This window comes from Diprion similis, chromosome 8, assembly GCF_021155765.1.
Source record: "Diprion similis isolate iyDipSimi1 chromosome 8, iyDipSimi1.1, whole genome shotgun sequence".
Lineage (NCBI taxonomy): Eukaryota > Metazoa > Arthropoda > Insecta > Hymenoptera > Diprionidae > Diprion > Diprion similis.
In genome coordinates, this window is record NC_060112.1 from 23166490 (window position 1) to 23186408 (window position 19919).

Sequence of the window (19919 nt, forward strand, 5' to 3'; positions counted from 1 at the left end):
CCTCACCAAGAACCCAGATACCGCTTCGCGGTGCCAATGTACTTACTACGCCTCTCGAAACTCGTTTGGTCCACCAAAAACTCAGTCCGTGCAGTGCCAGGAATCAAAGACCTCGCTCCGAATCGCTGACGCTAATATGGAGAGTGTGATACTTTTTTTTTACTGCACCGACACAATAATCAGAGGAATTCGTTTTACGTCAAGGGCCAAAAAAGCTGATCAGTTAAATATTATCATTCAATCTCGCGCTGTTATTACAATTTATTTTACTCACGATCGATCTATAACCGATTTCGTTCAGCGAACCGTGTCAAGTTTACGGTTCCAAAAATTGAGGATCAGAATTGTCGAAGAAAAGTGAATAATTGACAAAAATTTATTCAATGAATGGTTTAAGCCGGTCACTATAAAAAATCAAAATGCTTTCATTTGAGTAAAGAAACAATTTATGGATGATTTTCAGATGTTTTCGACATGTTTCAGGTATTGAGTTTTTTTCTCCTCAAAATTTACCTTAAACAGAATATAAATAGTTGAGATCGTTTTGTCAGAAAATTTTACCCCCATTTCATGTACTTCATAATTATTTAACATGCGGTATATCTCGAGAAAATTGTGAAAAACGGAAATCAAGATTGTACAAAAAAGCGAATTTTTTCTTAATGGTTTAATGCGCATGCGCTAAAATTCGAGAGCACGAGCCTCAGAGGTGCCTCAGAGTGACCAACATTTTTGAGGTTATGCACATCGCGGCGACATGTCATCTGAATTTACGAATGTTGGTAACCCTGACGAAACAACTGCTCTTGTCCGCGAATCTTAGCGCATGCGCATGCGCATTAAGTCATTCGGTCAATAGCAATTTGCACTGTATAATATACGATATGCGTATAAAAGTTTTACTCTCGATTTTTATTTCATTTCATTTTATAGCAGAGTATCATTTTTTTTAAATTCTCTGGTTCATTCGATTTTATTTTATTGATAAAATACCAAAACTTTAAACTTGCAAATTTGCCACCACGTGACAATCTGCGATTAAAATTACGATATCAGTTGATCTAAATTTTATTTTTCTACTAAACCTGAAAACCGATTTCCATCTAAGTCTTCGGAAAATACGACTCGAGTCGTCGAGATCCAGGATTCATTTGAGATTTCGTCGCGCAATGATGTTTGAAAAAAAAAAAAAAAAACTACAAAAAAATAAGAAACACCGGCATCAAATCCTGTGAGATGCTTATACGATTATAGCAAAGTGGGAATTTTTTTTTACCAGTTTCTAAGAGATAATCTAGCGAGCATGATGTAAGCACTAAATCTTTGCACGAGTGTATCGCTTGCTGACCTTCTTAATCCCGGAAATTGCAGCATAGTGAGTCGACTGATACAGAAATACAAGGCATGCCTAAATTACGTCTACGCATCGGACGATTCAGACCTGAGAGAGCACGGAAATCGCGAATACGAGGCCTCGCATAAATCGGGTACGAATTAAGAGTCTCAAGCAACTTAGCGGCGAATTTCAATCACGATGTGAGATTAAAAAAAGTAACAACGAGCTCTGATTACGTAGAAGAGCTTTTATCTACTCACACGAGTTGCGAAAATATTCCGCAACAATTTTGACGTAATTAATTTTTTTCATTTGTAATTATTTACTTCACGCTTAGAGCCGGATCGCGTCACCAAGTTTATAATAATTTACAAGACAACAAATTACGCAATTCCACATGCTCTGCAAGGTGATGGGAATCTGGAAACAGGTTGGCTTGTATTCCTTTCGTTGTTTGGTTGTTTTCGTTAAGTTTTCACATGCCGTAGCTGCTGTGTGTGCAGAAACCAGCTGGTCGACGACAAATTATACATACTAAGCTCAGAATTATACAAAGGCGAATTACTCATGATATGGTAATAAAAATATCATGAAAAACAGGAACCTTGCTTGTTATTACAATAATTGTAACCGCAATCATATATTCAGTTGGGAGGTCGTCGAGCCGTAGAAATATACCTTATTTTTCATACCGTATTTTTATATCATGCGTATAAGATACCTATATATATATATTATTTGCGAGCCTGGTATTCGCGAGGTCGAATATTTTGACCTGCTTTTTACGAATCAGTTGTCGTTACTCGGACGAATTTAATTTTGTTCCTTTCTTTCTTTCTTTTCTTTTTTTTTTACGTATATTTTTTTTCTTACTTTCCGTCCTTTTGCGAAAAAAAATTTCGTGGCAGTCGTTTCGTCGCAGCGCGTACTCGATATAACAAAGTAGAAAATCGGTTGAAAGCTGCAATTCTTCAAAATGCAACTCATCATTGCGCTCACCACAAGTCATAACGAACGAGAAAGGCGAGGAAACAGGAAAATGAAGTTGAAGAAACGGGGGCTAACGAGGGCGGAACGATACCGATAAGAGCAGAGAGAAAGAGAGAAATAGATACATATATATATATATATATTATATATAGATGTATAATATTCTAGCTCACCGGTCTACTTATTTCAATTGCAATCCTCTAAGTAGAATATCATTATATTATACATACAAGAAAATAACTGAAAGCAATCTCGTGCAGCTTATTTTCAAGTTAGAATTTTTTTAATTTTTTCTTTTATTTGTTGGCTTTTTCCCTTCTCGAAACGCGTTGAAATCGCCCAACTCGAGGATCGCGGTTCTCGCGCTTTGAAAGGCGTTGCGAATCGCGCGTCGTGTGCCTATAATAATGATTAAACTGCAGACATTTTTTTCTTTCAACTCGTTTCTTCTTTCTTCTTCTATCGTATTTTCGCAAGCATGTGCAAGAGAATGTTGGAAAATCTTACAAGCCGTATTATAGTTTTTCTATATCCTGTAGATTTTTACAGTATTAATATAATTAATTTGCGAAAAGAAATCATCGTCGATTATTGCAATGTTAATTTTTTTTTTAAATTTTTCTTGTTTCAAGTCTTTTCCAAAGTTTTCCATCCGTTACCGAATATCGTATTAAAGACGTTAGTGTAACGGAAAATTTTCAAGGACTTGATCCAATGCGAAACGCTTTAGTTACTTTGATAATTGTTCAAGACAAAGATTGCGATTCCGAACAGCTGATGGAATAAAAATTCGCTCCTTGTTATTGCGATTTTTAAAAACTTGATCCTTACTAAATAAAGAAGAAGAAGAAAAAAAAGAAAAAACACGAAACTTGAGCTGTGTTTTTGCAAGATTGTATCCATAGCATTACTTGTTTTGATATTAGTTTCGATTTTTTTTTCATTCGAATTGTGACCTCATACACAGATAATATTTCGGGATTATTCAAGAGTTAAAAAGATGACTTATTTCTAGTACAATCATTAGTGTTTTTTTTTTTACTGGGAATAAAATTTCTCCCATGATACTAGAAATAAGCGTAAACTGTAATAAATTTTTTTTACGAGAATATGGAAAATTCAAGTAAAACTGATTTTTTGTTTATTTTTATAATCCAAGTAACGATCTGACTAATGAAAGGAAAAAATATTTCCACTCTAATGCGTTGGATAATTTGCAACTTCAAGGTTCGTGCGGGACGCTTTGAGTCGATTTTGCATTCCGGATATTCAAATCCGCTGCATGCTTGTCAATAATGCTGAAATTTATCAATAATTATTTTCACGTAAAATATCGTATGAAGTACCGTGTCGTGGGTCATCGCGTCAAGAATGCAGTCGTTGTTATGTCAATTATCAGGCATGAATTATTTATACCTACACACGCTGCAGTAATCTGCAACAATTAAAAGGTAATATTCCGCGAATAAAATCGTACCAAAGCTGCGACGATGCGATTATAAAACGCTGTGGAATAAAATACGCGAAAACTTGTGCAATTTGAAGCAATTGTAATAAGCGATAATAACTGTCTTCCATATTTCTCTGAGTAATTAATTGTTGGGGATAAAATAAAAAAAAAATTAAACAGAAAAAAAAGAATCGTTTTATTTTCACCGATTGTTGCAATAAATTTTTGTCTTCCAGATTAAAACGAGCCGTAGAATGAAATTGATCGTATCTACTTGATTTTTCGCAATTTTTAATCTATCTGTATCAAAGCTGTTTATTTATAATTCGATTATTTAAAAAAAATTAATTTTAATTAATCTTAATAGAAGGACTAAAAAGTATCGATCCTTGGCTATCAACATCATCGGCAATAATCGCAAGTATCAAGTGAATCCTGATTTAAAATTCTTGCAAAACTCGGCGAATTTCTTAATCTGATTGAACGGTATTTATCCATGCAGTAAATTTTTCGCAGAAACATAATACTCCACACTTGTTGAGTAATAATTGAGTGACCGACGAAGTTACAAGTTGATTTCGCTGACTTGAAAGGTAAATTCAAAACTCTTACTTCGGCATGAAACTTCGCTTGTGTGTGCAGCCGACATTTTAGTTATGAAGGTGTATTTGTGGACTTGCAGAAGCGAGTAGCAGGCTTGATGAGTTTTTGCACTGCGTTCCAGTTCAGCGCAGCGCGACTCAGAATTATGTCAGTTACTTACAAATTTTTCAGCCGGTTAGTTGCTGCCTCGGTTGCTCTACTTAACGTTAAAACTGCTCGCTCTGCAGCGGCGATCGAAAGAAATTATCATCATTTTTTCAAACGTCGGGTCAATGTCCGAGCGATTCGTCAAGTTCGACGTTTTCTTTCCTTCGATATTTCAATTTTCAACTATCGCGTAGAGTCTACAGAAAGAAAATATCTTCCACCGGGTTTTTCATTTTTTTCACGATTCCTTCGGCAAAGGAGAAAAAAAACCAAAATAAAGAAATAAAAAAATTAAGAGAATTTTTACACTTCAATCACTGGCTCAAAATTTTTTGTTTTAAAAAATAATTAACGAGAAAAAAATAGCAACCAATCTTTTGGAACTATTTATGCGAAAATTGGGTTTTTCTGTTTTTCAGAGCATTAAAATTAAAATCCGTGGTAAAAACGTGTAAAACTCGGCGAAACAAGTGCTTTTTTTTTTTTGAACATTTTACACCATAATTAAAAAAAACTTAGAAAAAAAACAAAAAAAAAAAAAACGGAATGCCTCATACGTATAATATATATAATATGCACACATGTGTTACAGACGGGTTGAAAAACCGCGAAATTGAAAAAGAAAACATATCTTTTTTATATGCATATAGATGTAATGTAATATGAGCACGTGGACCGGGGACCTTGTGCTGATTAAATATTGTATACCCGCGGGTTTTCGAATTGTGTAATATTTGCTTTTAAGACAGGTGTGACATTTACTCTTTCATTATATCTATATAATATCTTACGCCCTGTGTAACCGCCTGATACGTATTATAATGTTATTACCTATTTATAAAACTGATATAAGCTTGATTTTACGATATTTCAATAATTATCTGGTGATTAATCCGGTTTAACTACAGGTATAAAAATGGATGCGGAATAATTACCGCGGAACTGCAAAATCGAAATAGAAAACCACGAGTTTTAAAAAAGAACGCATATATAACGGTGGAGGTAAAAAAACGGAGAGACCGATCGATGAAAGTAACGGAATTTCGGATTTTCAAAGACGCGAAAAACTGTCTCGCAGAATTATAAAAATTTAGAAAATCCTGGTATAGAAAATTGAATATACAGAAAACAAAATACAGGAAAGTCGAAATTATCCAGACGAACCTGACCTTTTTATTTTTTTTCTTGAACCTTCTGAATTTTTAAATTCTATAAGTCAAATTTTCGGTGAGAAAAAAAATGTGTTAAAAAATTCCACACATACTCTGACAGAAGTTAATTTTTCGCTAACAATCTCTCCCGGATTACGTAATCATCTTCCTCCAAGAACCGTTCGAAAAGTGAACCGTGAACGTCGATCTTCAAGGATAATTAATCGATAAATTGCACGCTGTGTGGGACGTCGTTCGACGCCGATCTCCGGCCGATTTGAATCCGATTTTTTCTCCTCACTTTTACGATCAAAATTTCCCAACAAATTCCCCGCAGACGAATAATCGATTCAGCAATACGTGTACATTGATGTACCGTTAAAATCCCGGCCAATTATAATAACGGTTTAACTTTAGCAAAATTGTCTAATATCTCTAATTAATAAACCATTACGTTACATCCAATCTCTGCGTATCTATCCGTACAATGATTCTTCTCAATCCTGGTAAATTTCTTTCTTCTCGTTTCTAAAATTTACCTAATTTTATAAAATTAACGTCACGTCGCGTCGCCCTGATTTATATGATTTTCCTAACTCCACAAAGTAATAAGACGTTTATCCGCGCTTTCTCTCCCAGCTTCCGAGGCTCTGCTTTCTTGTTTTATAACCATAAGATTATATATGCCTAGGTAGATATAGGTAAGCGGCGAGCGTTTGCCCCTGAACTTGAAAACGTGATTAGAAAACTCGAGTTTGTTATATCACAACGCATACTTGCCGGTTTATTAATTTATTACAACGTTTTTTTTTTATTTTTTTTTATTCCTTCATATTTTTCGCCTCTCCGTCTCTTTTCTCGTTTCATATAATCAACGGATATGTAACTTAATTCAGGGTCGTCTCAGTGCCCGTAGAGGAGTATTACGTGTAGGTACTTATGTATGTGTACCCATGATTATAAAATGCGTTTAGTGCTTGAGGCTAAACACGTTTTAAGTTGTCTGTGTGTGTGTGTGTGTGTGTGTATGTATATATATATATGTGTATATAGTAAAGGTAAGTGGGTAATTTTAGTGAATGACGTTCAGCTTACCGTTTCACGTCTACTCGTTAAGGCCGAAACTTTATCACCACACTATGCACTCTGTCTTTCTTCCTTTCTTTTTGTTTAGAACCGTAACCAAGTATTTATTTATTTGATTATTTACTTCTCCGTGTATATATCAAATGTATACAGAAAGAATTTCTGCCCTTGTCGATCTACGCGATCGTTTCACGAATATATTTTACTTCGACGACGAATCGGAGCTTTTTGTAAGTCCCGCATTAATAAATCAATTGATCAAATTATCTCTTTCACTTTTAATGCGACTATCTGTCTGAGGAATAATAACCGTTTATTCCTCGACAAAAATCACTTTCAAACTGCACCTCCGACGTTTCGTGTCTTGTCTCAAAAACAGCAGTGACAGCTTGCAGTTTATTGATTGATATATATATGCGCATATATTTCACCAGGTAATTTCGCGCCCTCCGCTGCAGCAGAATTCCTTCCGCTCGCGAATTACAATTCGACAAACAATAATCGGCGGAAAAACCTTTCGCCGTCGATAAACGAAGAAAAGTGTTTAAAAAAATGAAGAAAAATGGCGAGAAAAATTTGCAAATCAAATCGATTCGGTGTTGCGACTGCAGCGGCAACGTCGTATCCGTACAATGTGTACCTCGTATAATGACACAATTTTACAGACACGCGGGTCCGGTGAGCTGATGCTGGTGGAATGGTCGGGGGGCCTCAGGCCCAACGGCTTAAGTATTGGCTATCAAAGAAGGGGTACGTTGGGTCAGACCGATCGGCTGCAGGTGGGGGTTGAATCTGCGGGGGCTACACCTCGACGGAAGTCAAGGTCTTCCAGGGAGTACCTATCTGACGAGGAGTGTGTTGGCAACCACTTAATCGTCTCGCAGAGGACTCGATGCGTGCGCAATTTTAATAAAGAAACCGAATGTAATTCACGCATACCAACGGTCGCACACCTGCGATATGCGTAGAAATTTCAACACAGCTTGGTATTATTTTTTGGGCCTTATGTATAAGGTGTTTTAACGTCAGCGAACGAAGGGGATGATTTTTGAAGCTCCGAATTTAAAAACTTAAGGAATGAATTGATTCTGAATTATTTTATAACGAAAATTGAAATAAAGAAATTAAACTTTTAAGAAACAATGAGCTTTCTTATGGCCGGATATCGAACGGCTCAAAGTTCCGAAATCAAAGATTCCAGAAACTCTAATTTTGAGAAATAAAGTTTTCACGAAGTATAATTCCGTAAATTAAAATTACAAAAATATCGATAATACAAAACAAAGAAAGCCGTCGAAGCGGTGAAATTTCTCACCAAGTCAGAAATTCACCGAACTGAAAATCTTCGATCATTCGGAATTTCGATGATCCAAATTTTTTTTATTTCCTCATTTTCGCACTTCCTTACCTTTTCCCTTTTGTCATCAGGCTTTGCGTATTAAATTTTATACAAAATCCTTACATAGTTTTCACCTTTTTCTTCTTCTTTTTCCTTTTTTTGAACTTTTTTTTTATCCGCCTCTTTTTTTTCTTAACGCTATATAATTCGTTTCACTCCCACCTCCCCCTCCCCTCTCCCCTTCATTTGTTACTGTTTTCAAAATTTCTTTGAACATGTTATACAAAAGCGAGTGTAATAAAAATTAATCGCACCTTCGTAATGAATCGCGAAACTTTTTTGTCGTCGTTGAGCATCTGTGGTTAGAAAGAAGGACGTGACGGTGCAAAAGTGTTTAAATTTCTTAGTTCACTTCTTCTTTTAAATTTCTTACTACTGCAATTATTCTTTTAGTGAAATTATTTTTCGCACGTTATAATAGAATTTTCCGATGAAAAGTATCTTCTTCTTCTCAGCCTCGTGGAAAAACGAGTATCATAAGCAAACATTATTAGGTAACAAGGACTTTGAAAATTTATAATTTTGAGGTTTCGCATTATTTTACCGTTACGCTTACGGTGCGGAATATTTTCTAAAATCGATAAAATAAAAAGATAAAACACATGTCACGCAATGACTTAAACCTAACTTTTTAATTTCCTTGGAGATTTTTTACGCACAGCCTTGTTTTTTCTTCTCTATATACTCTGGCTCTTTTCAATTCATCAATTTTTTTTCTCCACCTTCGTTTATCGCCATTTTCCTTTCGCGGGCAAACCTTGTATCCCGGAGCTTAGAGATTTTTTTTCCCTTCCTTTCCTTTCCGGGCCCCGCAGATCGAGTTGACGGTCAATAATTTCATCTGTCCGAGAAATGATTCGACGAAAGGCTATAAGCGAGAGTAATATATTGTAATAACCGACGGGTGCACGTAATGCGTAATACTTGGCCGCAATATAGGCGTAGGTATGTATGTCGTATACTAATGACCTTGAGAAATTGGTCAGTAATCGTTGGCAATTGATAATATATGTATATATGTGACATACGCAACCGTATGTAAAATATCAGGCTTCATAAATTTGCGGTGGGCAATGTAATTTCTACTTGCGGACTTATTTGTGTTTATTCGTTTACTTGCAATTCACTCGATTTACTTTGCTCAGTTCAGTTAGCATGGGAAATAGTCGTTTTCCCAAAGAGTTTGATTTCACCTCATATGTGTATACATACATACACATACATACATATATATATATCGCAACTGCACGTTAACCAACTGCAGAGGCTTCTCCACGGCTATAAATTACGCTTGTACAATATAAATATATGTATATACACACATATATACTTATTTATAATATATGGGATGTGTGCAATGAAAAGATAAATAAATAATTATAAATATCTGCTGCTGCTGCTGCTGCTGCTACAGGCCTCGATATTTTCGATAACGATAATGATTTGATAATCATATCGATAATCTTGTACAAATTAGTGATATAAATATTTTACAACAACGAAGTACAGATGAAATGCACTGAAATGCAATGAAACGAAATTTGTTTAAGCAGCCTAATTATTACAGGCGTCAGTATATCGGTTAGTAAAGATGAAAAACGTAACTATGAAGTAGAAGCTGCTGTTTTATAATCGATCATCGCGGGTTACTGAACTGTGATAAATAAAAAAATCAGCATGAAGTTTAAAATTTCATTCGTGCAATCCGCAGAAGTCAAAACGATTCTTCGGAATAAATGCAAAAATATGTGGCTATGTATTTTTATCTTTTTTCTATGATGAAAAAAATTCACCAAGCAATCGATCAGTCAAATTTATAAGCTCCTTTCGATTTTACCAACGCTTAAATTTCGTCGCTGCTGCTATTATGCTGATAATTTTTATCAAGTTCAATCTAAACGCGACTCGGTGATTTCAAGATTCGCAATGTTTGTTTACCTATATACGAATATTATTAAATTTATATTGAGTATATATATCTGCAAAATGACGACAGATGCGGGTATATACATTCAAGGTAGTTGTATCATCGAGACTTCCTTAAATCTATACTTCATACATATCGGAAAAGAATAATAATTCTCCGAGGTGATATTTTTTTTTCTTTCATTATGCCTAAACAGAAAAGAAAAAAAAAAAACCATTCGGAAGTACTACGATCGTTTCCGGCTCGTGAAGAAATTGTCTATTGGAAAGAAAATGACTACGAATCAGTAGCGAAAATTAATTCGAGACAATTTCACCGTTTCATTTTAAATAATAATTGAAAAGCAAGGGAAAAAACAAAAAAACAAAAAAAGAAACGTCAATTCGTGTCCAAAAATGTTCGTTGGAATTAGTTTAAAATTTGTAACATTGTTTGGACAAGAATACGAGTAACAGATGATAGAGGAAAGCCAGAAAAAAATCGTTTAATACTGTGAAAAATAAAAGAAATAGCGAATCGCCCGAGACAAAGCGGCGGATCCTTTAACGCAAGGTACGAGCTGGCAGCGCACGTGTAGAACGAACGGCTGACCAGTTTCACTTGAAAATTGGGCGTCCGAATCGAGGAGCCGAGATCCGTTGGCATGATTAATTCTAAGCCACGTGTAAAGATCTTTCACAAGGGTTGTGCGACGGAGATGTAAAGCGCCGGGGGGGGGAGGGAAGGGGGGATATGGTCGAGCGCAGTTGTGCGCATGCGCGCGCGACAATTGAGCGTGCATGGCAGCGAAAGAAGAGCGGGAATACGGGAGAACGCACGAACGGATAGAAAGACACGAAGCGAAATTTCCCATTCACTTGCCAAGCTCTAAAATATTGTTGTGCACAGCTATAACGGGCGTGAAAGAATCTTTTCGAGGTCGATTCGCGATATCGTGCAGCGGCGAATTACTCAACTCGCGTAATATTGCGAAGCGGTGCGCATGCGCGATCCGTTCTCAGCTCTGATTAGACCGCGCAGTTTCAAGAGCTGTTTCGTCGCACGTACGAGCCGATTGGCACAGCCCGAGAGAAAGATCGAACGATCTTTAGACCCGAAAATGAGCGTTGCCTCATTTCGTGGTCTGGTCAAATATTATTAGTATACACAGAATTTTGCGACTCATCGTCTTGTCGGTGATCCCGCATATCTTTGTGCTCCTGGGATCGAGAGTTAAAAAAAAGATTAACGAAAGGCGCGAGAAGTCGTTGCCGGATTTAGGATCGTCAAAAACGTGTTCAAACGAAACGTGATTCGGGTTTGAAAAGTCTTGTTCAAGTCGGCCTTCGCATTGAATTCAGCAGGATAAATATATTTAAAGAAAAAAAAAAAAAATTAACAATCTTTAACACGTTATTTTACTGTTTTTTCCATCCGAAAATTCATCTCGCTCGGACGATTCTGATGAACGATATATTTATTGTTTTATCCGTACCGTAAATAAATTCTCCGCAATTGATGATCCGAGTTTTAAATTTTAGATGATAAAAACGTACGTCGTACTCTTTGCAGAATTGCACGAAAATTTCATCGTCCGGATATCAAAACGACTGTTTAAAATATCACAGTTTTTTCTAACCAATTTTGCTCGGAAGATCCGCAGAGAATTCATTAGTGAATAAAACGAGTTACTTCTCGGTAAACAACTATCATTTATAACAATGCGTGATTTTTGCGACACATTGTTAATTAGGGAGGTGTTTAAAAGTCAAAGTTTTTCATTTTTCTTCCCGCAGCATGGGAAATTTTTTCATTGGATTCAACTTGATAGGCGGCCTGCCTCTGCAGTTGCACTTCTTGAAGGGCCCAACGATTACCTTGAGAAGAGAATTCGCCGCCAGAAGTATCGTTTCGCAATCGTGTCCGTCTCCTTTACACGCACGCACTTATACTTTCACACGGTGTCTGGTGAAACGAAGTTAATACGAGGCTTACAATGGAGTGGATCGTCGAATTCGTTTGCACTTAAAAAAAAATAAATAAATAGTCCCAAAGAAGTCCGTCAACCTTATTACTTAAGATGATTTGTATTTTGTATATTATTGTGTAATAATACGACTATTAAAGACCAGTTTTTTATTTTTTTATCTTGTATCTTTTATTGAAATTGGAATTGTCCAAATCACAGAACGTTGATAAATAATTTTCAACTATTCCGTTGAATTTTATTTCACAAAACTTTTACAGATTCTACTTTACAGCCATCATCTCAAAATTCAATTCCAGTTCCGGTAGATACTCAGAACCTTTGAATTCACGAAGATCGTCAGATAATCCCAGAACGAATAACTCTGACATTGTAAATAACTTTTGAAATTAAACGTTCCCTTTTACACATTTTGCTGGAAACCTAAGAACGTAAAAAAATGAATAAATAAAAGAAAAGAAAAAAAAAAAAAAAAAAAACATTCCAACATTTGGAGAAAATATTTCGAGACGAGTCGTACTTCTTTACAGATTCTGTAGTCAAATTTCATCATCAGGCTGTTCCCATTTATTTTTTAAATTTCAATCCTCGTGGAATTGTATGATGAATTGAGTAAAGAGATATTGCAACGTTATACGTTAGAAGGATCGATTATTATCAATGTTTTAAATGCGCGCAAAATGTTTGTTGTGAAAGAGTGAATATGATGAAAGGTGTGTATACTGTTTACACACCCGTACACACATATATATATATATATATATATATATGTATATCTGTATGTACTATGTAAAAATGTGAAACATACGACTAGAAGTACATATTTTTTATCTTATTTCTATCTTGTGCAAAACCGACGAGAATATGGAACGAAGATGTAATTTTGAATCGCGATTCTCCTAGCAATTAGAGAGGTCTTCTAACCTTCTCTTTCAATCCAACTATATACAAATATAAGTATAACTTCACGCCTGGGGAGAGAAAAAATCATTTATACCGAGTAAAAAGGAAATGTACGAGTATAATAGCATGTATACGAGTTCCTTTTTTACTCAACCAAAATTATTTACTTATGTATATTCATTCGTTCGAATCCTAGCGATTTTTTTAATTAAGCCTCGGGCGGAGGTGTCGAAGAGTTGTGGATAAATCCGATACTTAAGTCACAAATATAGTTAGCATTCTGTATATAAACGTGATAATGTATAAATTACTTGATATTTTTTTTTCGTTTCCCTCTCATTTTACTACATAATATACTTACTATTCCTGTACGTCTGTCAAAGAGATGATTCGCAACGAGACGAATTCGGAACGACGACGAGTTGTCAGATTCTCAGGATTTTTTTACCTCTTCGTCATCGTTTCAGTCGGTTGTATATATTAACAATGAAACTTTGAGCGATTGTCCAAAAACGATCTTATCGAAAATTATAATGAACCAAAATTAAGATTTCTCTCTCTCTCTCTCTCTCTCTAGTACTCGTAATAAGCAGTAATGATTGACAGACTTATTGTTATTGCTATTCTGTAATTGACCATTGCTCATTTAGTGATTACAGAATCACAATATGATTAGGATCCATCCATAATTGCTTTCCTCAACTCATCTTCTCCAAGGCTTGCCGCGGGATAATTAAACTTATCAAATCAATCAATCAAATCAAATAAAATAAAATCTCATTATTCCCTTCTTTCTCTTCATTCTGTTCGACCAGGTTGATTGACTTCCGCGGCATACGATCATCGATATTCGCTAAAATATCACCGACAAAAATCATTATGTCATCCATAATTTTCGGACCTTCGTCAGTCGTATATACTTAACAGAAATATTTTCTCGACATAATTTTAGTTAGCATCGTACAGTCGACGTTAAAAATCTACCTGCAGTCACGCGGCTAGATCCGGCTTGAATTTTTTTCTTTCTTTATTTTTTCTTTTTTCTTCCAACCGAACATCACCGAAAGACTTTAAACACGTTAAGACGGCCACTCGCTGGGGTAATTCCTACACCTATCTTCGTCCCCATAAGGAATATGAGAGAGCAATTTGCCTGCTCGCTGTAATCAGCGATAATACCGTAACATCTTTGCGAATCAGGATCGTATTTCTCCATGCGGGAGCGTCAAAAACCAATTCTAATTTATACTTATACTTGCATCATTTGGTATTTCATTTTTCTTCACCACTTGTTTGGACACATTTACTTTTATGACGTTTAGGAAATGTCACGCGGTCGATGCGCAAATTTAACGTTACTATTAGGTACTATTATTATTATTATTATTATTAATATCACTAATATTATTATTAACTACCTGAATTTCTATTTCTACATTTATTCAATTTCGTAATTTTGAAATTTGTCAATTAATATTACCGTGTAAATTTTTACCATTTTTAGAAAAAAATCTTTTTCCTTTAATTCCATGCACTTGATTTTTTTTTTTTAAATCATTTATCTTTTTTTTTTTTTGCTACTTCTCGATCTGCAGTAACATCGTATAATTATATTGTTTATACATATTTGTATATTTTTTATTTTTATTCATACATTATATAATTAAGTATGGTTATTTTGATTCTTACTTATCATTGTAATTCTTATGTAGAGAATCTATTTTTTTTTCATCAACATTAAGTAAATTAATTGCTGTAAGTGTCCGAATCTACATCTATAAAATATGTTTATCGTTATTCAAAACACAGAGTTGTGACAAAAAATTTTTGCAGAGACGAAAAACGACGACGGAATAAACAAAACTGACTTTCAGGTCCGACGACTTTGCTTCTCGTCTTGTTTATTCTTCAAGCATTTCGTACTTTTCACAACGTCCGCATGTGTATAGTATCCATATCAAAATCCAGTATGATAGAGATACCAATTCGTACATAGAGATAAACGAACGATTCATATTTTTTCCCCTTCTTTTCTTTTTCCCACATTTTCATTATTCACAAATTATGAAATACATGCGGCCACCTGTTAATACCTTACCATACATAATTCGAGTTTTATCCAGGTCATGTACTAACGATTCGCCGATTCGATGTACGTAAATACGTAAAATATGCACGAGGTATGGGTATAAGCTGCATTGTACGTACATCTTTGTCGCAAATTATAGTATTTATACAAACGTATACGAGAGCCTTCGGATTGCGCACGGTATTTAATAATATTCCTTTCTCTTTCGCAATTTTGTGTATTTTTATTCTTCTTCTCCTTTTATTTATTTTATTCGTATTCTTCTGTATTCTTTTATTTTTTTTTTTTTTTCATTCCTCTCAAAAGCGTCATCATCATTGCCGTAATCATTTATTTTCAGAACAATTCGAAAATGAATTACGAACAAAACTTGAAGAAAAAAAAAAAAAAAAAAATAAATAAATAATTCGATTTTTTCGGTTTAAAAACGATATTGATTAGGGAAAATTCGGAGAAAATATTCTAATCTTGTCACTTAAAATACCGTTCATCAAATTTTGATTCCCTTAAAATGTTACTGTTCAAAGAAAGAAAGAAATAGAAAAAAAAAAAAACAACAAAAAATAATTGACTAGCGCTGAATTTGCGTCGCTGTAACATTTATTTATACTATCTATCGTTATAACGGAGCTTGGAACTTCTACGTTCATACATGTAGATGACTTATTCGATTTGGAATTTGAATTTTTTTATTTGCCATAACTTTTTTTTTAATACAGTTTCTACATATTATAAGAGATTGATGCGTGTCTGGATCCGGTTTTTGTATATACCGGGCTACCAATACTACAACTTTACCTAGAACTCATCATCAAGGTTATTATACATAGATTCTACGGTATCCTGCAAATCGATGAGGTGTAGGTGCTTGTCAAATTTTTTTTTTTTTTTTTTTTTTTCTTTACTAAGGAAATAAAAATTGATTTATGAAAGAATAAATTAACGACCGAACGAACAGAACTTCGGATGGGAAAATTGACAATTTATTCAATAATCATTAGTGTAGGATTCAGCTCCTTTGACCGAAGAACAGGTGTAAAAGAATATTATTTTTCCTCACGTATTTCTGTTGAATGTTGTAAGAATTAATATCCCACGTGTGCTTATGGATAAATTATAATAAACCGCTTTTGCCCAACGGTAAATTAAAACAATCCCCCACCCCCTCGCGTTGAGGTGAATTAATTTATCTTTTATATTTCTTCTAGATCCATGCAGGTACAAACGAATACAGGACTAGATGATTTCACCTTGAAATTCCGATATAGCACTTGCGTGTCCAGCCTACGATTTTTAATATATCCATATTGTCGGTAGAAATAAGACTATTAGTTTAAAAATTTTCATTTCCTGTTCATTGTAATAATATATTCACACGTTGTGCACAATGATCTTCGGAATTGTTAATGTTTAACCAATTAAAATAACAATGCTTTATTGTATAATAATTGTACAAAAAATCGTCGTAATGTTTACGGTTTTATGAATAGTAAATAATAATTTTTTTAAACGATTCTTCTTCTTATTCTTATTCTTTTCACGTTTTGCTACCGCAAGAAATTCTTTAATCACACTTATGCACGACGACGAGGAGTATATTTCATTTTTATAGCGCTTTGTAATCGTGCACTGCTTTCATGCCTTAGCTGCTGAATTAAAAAGCATATAATAATTACGAATATTCGATATATTTTCATCAATATGGAAAATATTATCAAATTCTTTCACGGATTATAATTTCTCGTAACGATTGACCATCCTTCGATTTAATTATGATTACATTACTGGACAAAGTTATAAGTAAAAATTAACGTCATGCTTTTTGTATAATTCGCAGCGCAAATTACGATCCGACGATGAGTTATTTTACGATCGAACTTTTTTATCGATCTGTATCTCTCGATTTCCGCTATATGTATCTGTTATAGCCAAAATAAACCGCTACTCCACGGGTCAATTTGCAAACTGAGAAGGGCACTGCGTATTTTCGGTTTGATTCTTAATCAATAATTCTACTTCCTCCATCGAACCTACACCACAAAGGTTAAACCGATCTTGAATATTATTTTGTTTCCGTCAACACCGATCGTCTGATGATCCTCGTAGTTGAACATTCATTCTACTTCTAACCTTGCTCAGGATCGTTTATAATTAATTGCTCATTCTGCTTGCGTGGGTGTTTTCAACCCAAGCGGTTTCTACATATTCGGAAACCTGTCCAACCGATTTCCTGTTCATTGTCAAAGGCAGCTTTGAATTGGCAAAAATCTTGGTCGACGATCATCTGTGGAAAATGAAATTACCAGACCTAGACGATTCGAATATTCAATTGTTTGATCAACGTAATAAGATGTAACAAATCGACTAACAATAAGTAATACGATTTGCTTCGGAGTCAAAGCAATGGGAAAATAACCGATTGTCGTTAGATTGTTACAGACGATAAACAAAGACGGGGATTTTCCGTTGTACATAAATTTTTAAATTATACGTATACACGTAAATTCCGTCAAATGGATGTTCAAACTATTTACTCATCTTTATCCGCGGGGGAATTACAGCCGCGTTGTAATATAGCCATGTTTAACAGGCTTCCGGAAATTAATGCTGTAATAAACAATAATAGTTGTACTTGATGAATTTTTTTGCTCAACTTTTTTTATTTTAAACTTTTATTTTATTTTATTATTTCAGGTTTCCATTCGTGTTGTTCGTTTTTTTTTTTTTTTTTTTTTTTTTTCACCGTCCAAGTAATCTCGCGTAAGATTGCATTAACATTTCGTCTGTGCGAAAACTGGTTGACCTTATCTCGTTTAAAGACGCAGTTTTCGAAAAAATTCAATCGGTTAATTTTCTACCACGCAAGTGTCGCCACGCAAAGAGTACGCGCAATTATTCGTTACAGCCTAGCTTTGATCGTTCGTTTTTGCGTCAAGAATCGAAAACAAAAAAGAAAGAAGGGGAAGAAAATAATCACGAAAACACTAGCAATTTACAAAAAACATGTAGTCAACAACGACGCGGCGGAAGCGATTAAGTTGTGGCTATAACATCTAATAGTTTGTTTTTCATTGATCGAAGATAAAAAAATTATTATTCTCTGCAAAGTTGATTGCTGAACACTTAGGTTTTTTTCCTTTCACGGTTCTTTTTCTCATTCCCACCTTTGTCTTTGTCTCTGTCTAAAATTGACCTCAACTTCGATTAATAAACAATCAATACATTTTTTTTTCCAAATATTCATATTCCCTTCATTCCATGACTTGACAGAAATTATATTCGAAGGGGAAGAAAATAATCACGAAAACACTAGCAATTTACAAAAAACATGTAGTCAACAACGACGCGGCGGAAGCGATTAAGTTGTGGCTATAACATCTAATAGTTTGTTTTTCATTGATCGAAGATAAAAAAATTATTATTCTCTGCAAAGTTGATTGCTGAACACTTAGGTTTTTTTCCTTTCACGGTTCTTTTTCTCATTCCCACCTTTGTCTTTGTCTCTGTCTAAAATTGACCTCAACTTCGATTAATAAACAATCAATACATTTTTTTTTCCAAATATTCATATTCCCTTCATTCCATGACTTGACAGAAATTATATTCGGCAACTTCGGAGACCCTGGATTGGGAATTGAGTGTGGTGATTGAAACGCGAAGAGAATGGTGGACTGTAGTTGAGAACGTTTCGGATTACGATTCTGAAATCGATCTTGATATCGTGTTTCGATTTCTGCGGTAAATGGGTCGAAACACTCTGCTCATTTCCCATTCATTTTACATTCATCCATTTCTCATGTATAGTTCGTATCTGTTTTTTCCACCGAATGATCGACCATTGACCTCATCTTACTTTCTGTACAATTCGGTGAAAAAAAATTCGCGATTATCGTAACGCGACATTGACTTTGACACAGCGGTTTGAAATGTCTGACGAAAGGTCGACGATTTCTTTCGACCATTTTTTGCCCCCGATCTCAAACTTCGCGATCAATACTAGATATCGGTGTTTGATCTATCACCTTAACGAACGTTTACGGTCGATCCAATATTCGTATGCAGTGCAGTTTAGCATTGGTCACTGAAATCTGGTTCCGACAGCAAAGGCTACCGTAGAAAATCCTTCTTATTTATTTTAACTCAACGAGGCCAATTACAGACAAGAAAACCATCGTTTTTTTCTTTAGTAGATGGCCGAGCAGTTGTAGATATGATATTATAAGTAAAAAAATCTCTCGGAATTACCGTGCGGTATATTTTCCAATTTTCAGTACAACGGTGAAAAATTTTCAGATGAAACTGGTGGGTACGAATATTAACCCTGGGAAATAACGACTCTGAACTTTGCAGATGTCACGAATAACTAGCCGCCTGATTAAAGTCAATAACGTTAGATCCCTTTTTGCATATTTTCTGATTTGTGTAGTGACGTAAATGAAAATGTTGGAATTCACCTAGAACCGAACAAACAACTTTCCTGTGGAATATTATTACCGAATACATTATCATAGAGATGTCGGTGTCGATAATGACTCACGGAGCATCAGTCTTAATGATCTTGATAGAAAAACATCTGTGTAATTACTGCATTGCGCAGCTAAATAAAAATGTATTAAAACAAGTAAGCCTCGAAATGTTTGTCGACAAATCTTCACATTTACAGAAACATCGTTCCATAACTTTTTCTCGTAATTAGCGTATAACGACTTACTGCATCGACTCTGCAAAAATTATACTTCAGTCGCAGAAAGATTACACTAGAAAACGAACATCTCAAAATTCCTTCCAGCCCGCGTGTAAATGATACCTACATTCGCAAAGATGTCTTGAGAGTGGGAGACGTCAAATGATTTTTAAAAAGTGCTTGAAATA

The 19919-nt window shown here is 34.8% G+C and overlaps 1 long non-coding RNA gene across 1 annotated transcript in view; it reads left to right on the forward strand.

The window, feature by feature from the left end:
* The window catches only part of LOC124410034, a 20880-nt gene extending 7509 nt beyond the window's left edge, over positions 1-13371 (forward strand). Inside the window, exons 2-3 of the long non-coding RNA XR_006929557.1 lie at positions 3697-3705; positions 13359-13371. This is a non-coding gene — a long non-coding RNA (uncharacterized LOC124410034). The remainder of the gene's footprint in view (positions 1-3696; positions 3706-13358) is intronic.
* The last annotated feature ends 6548 nt before the right edge of the window (positions 13372-19919 follow it).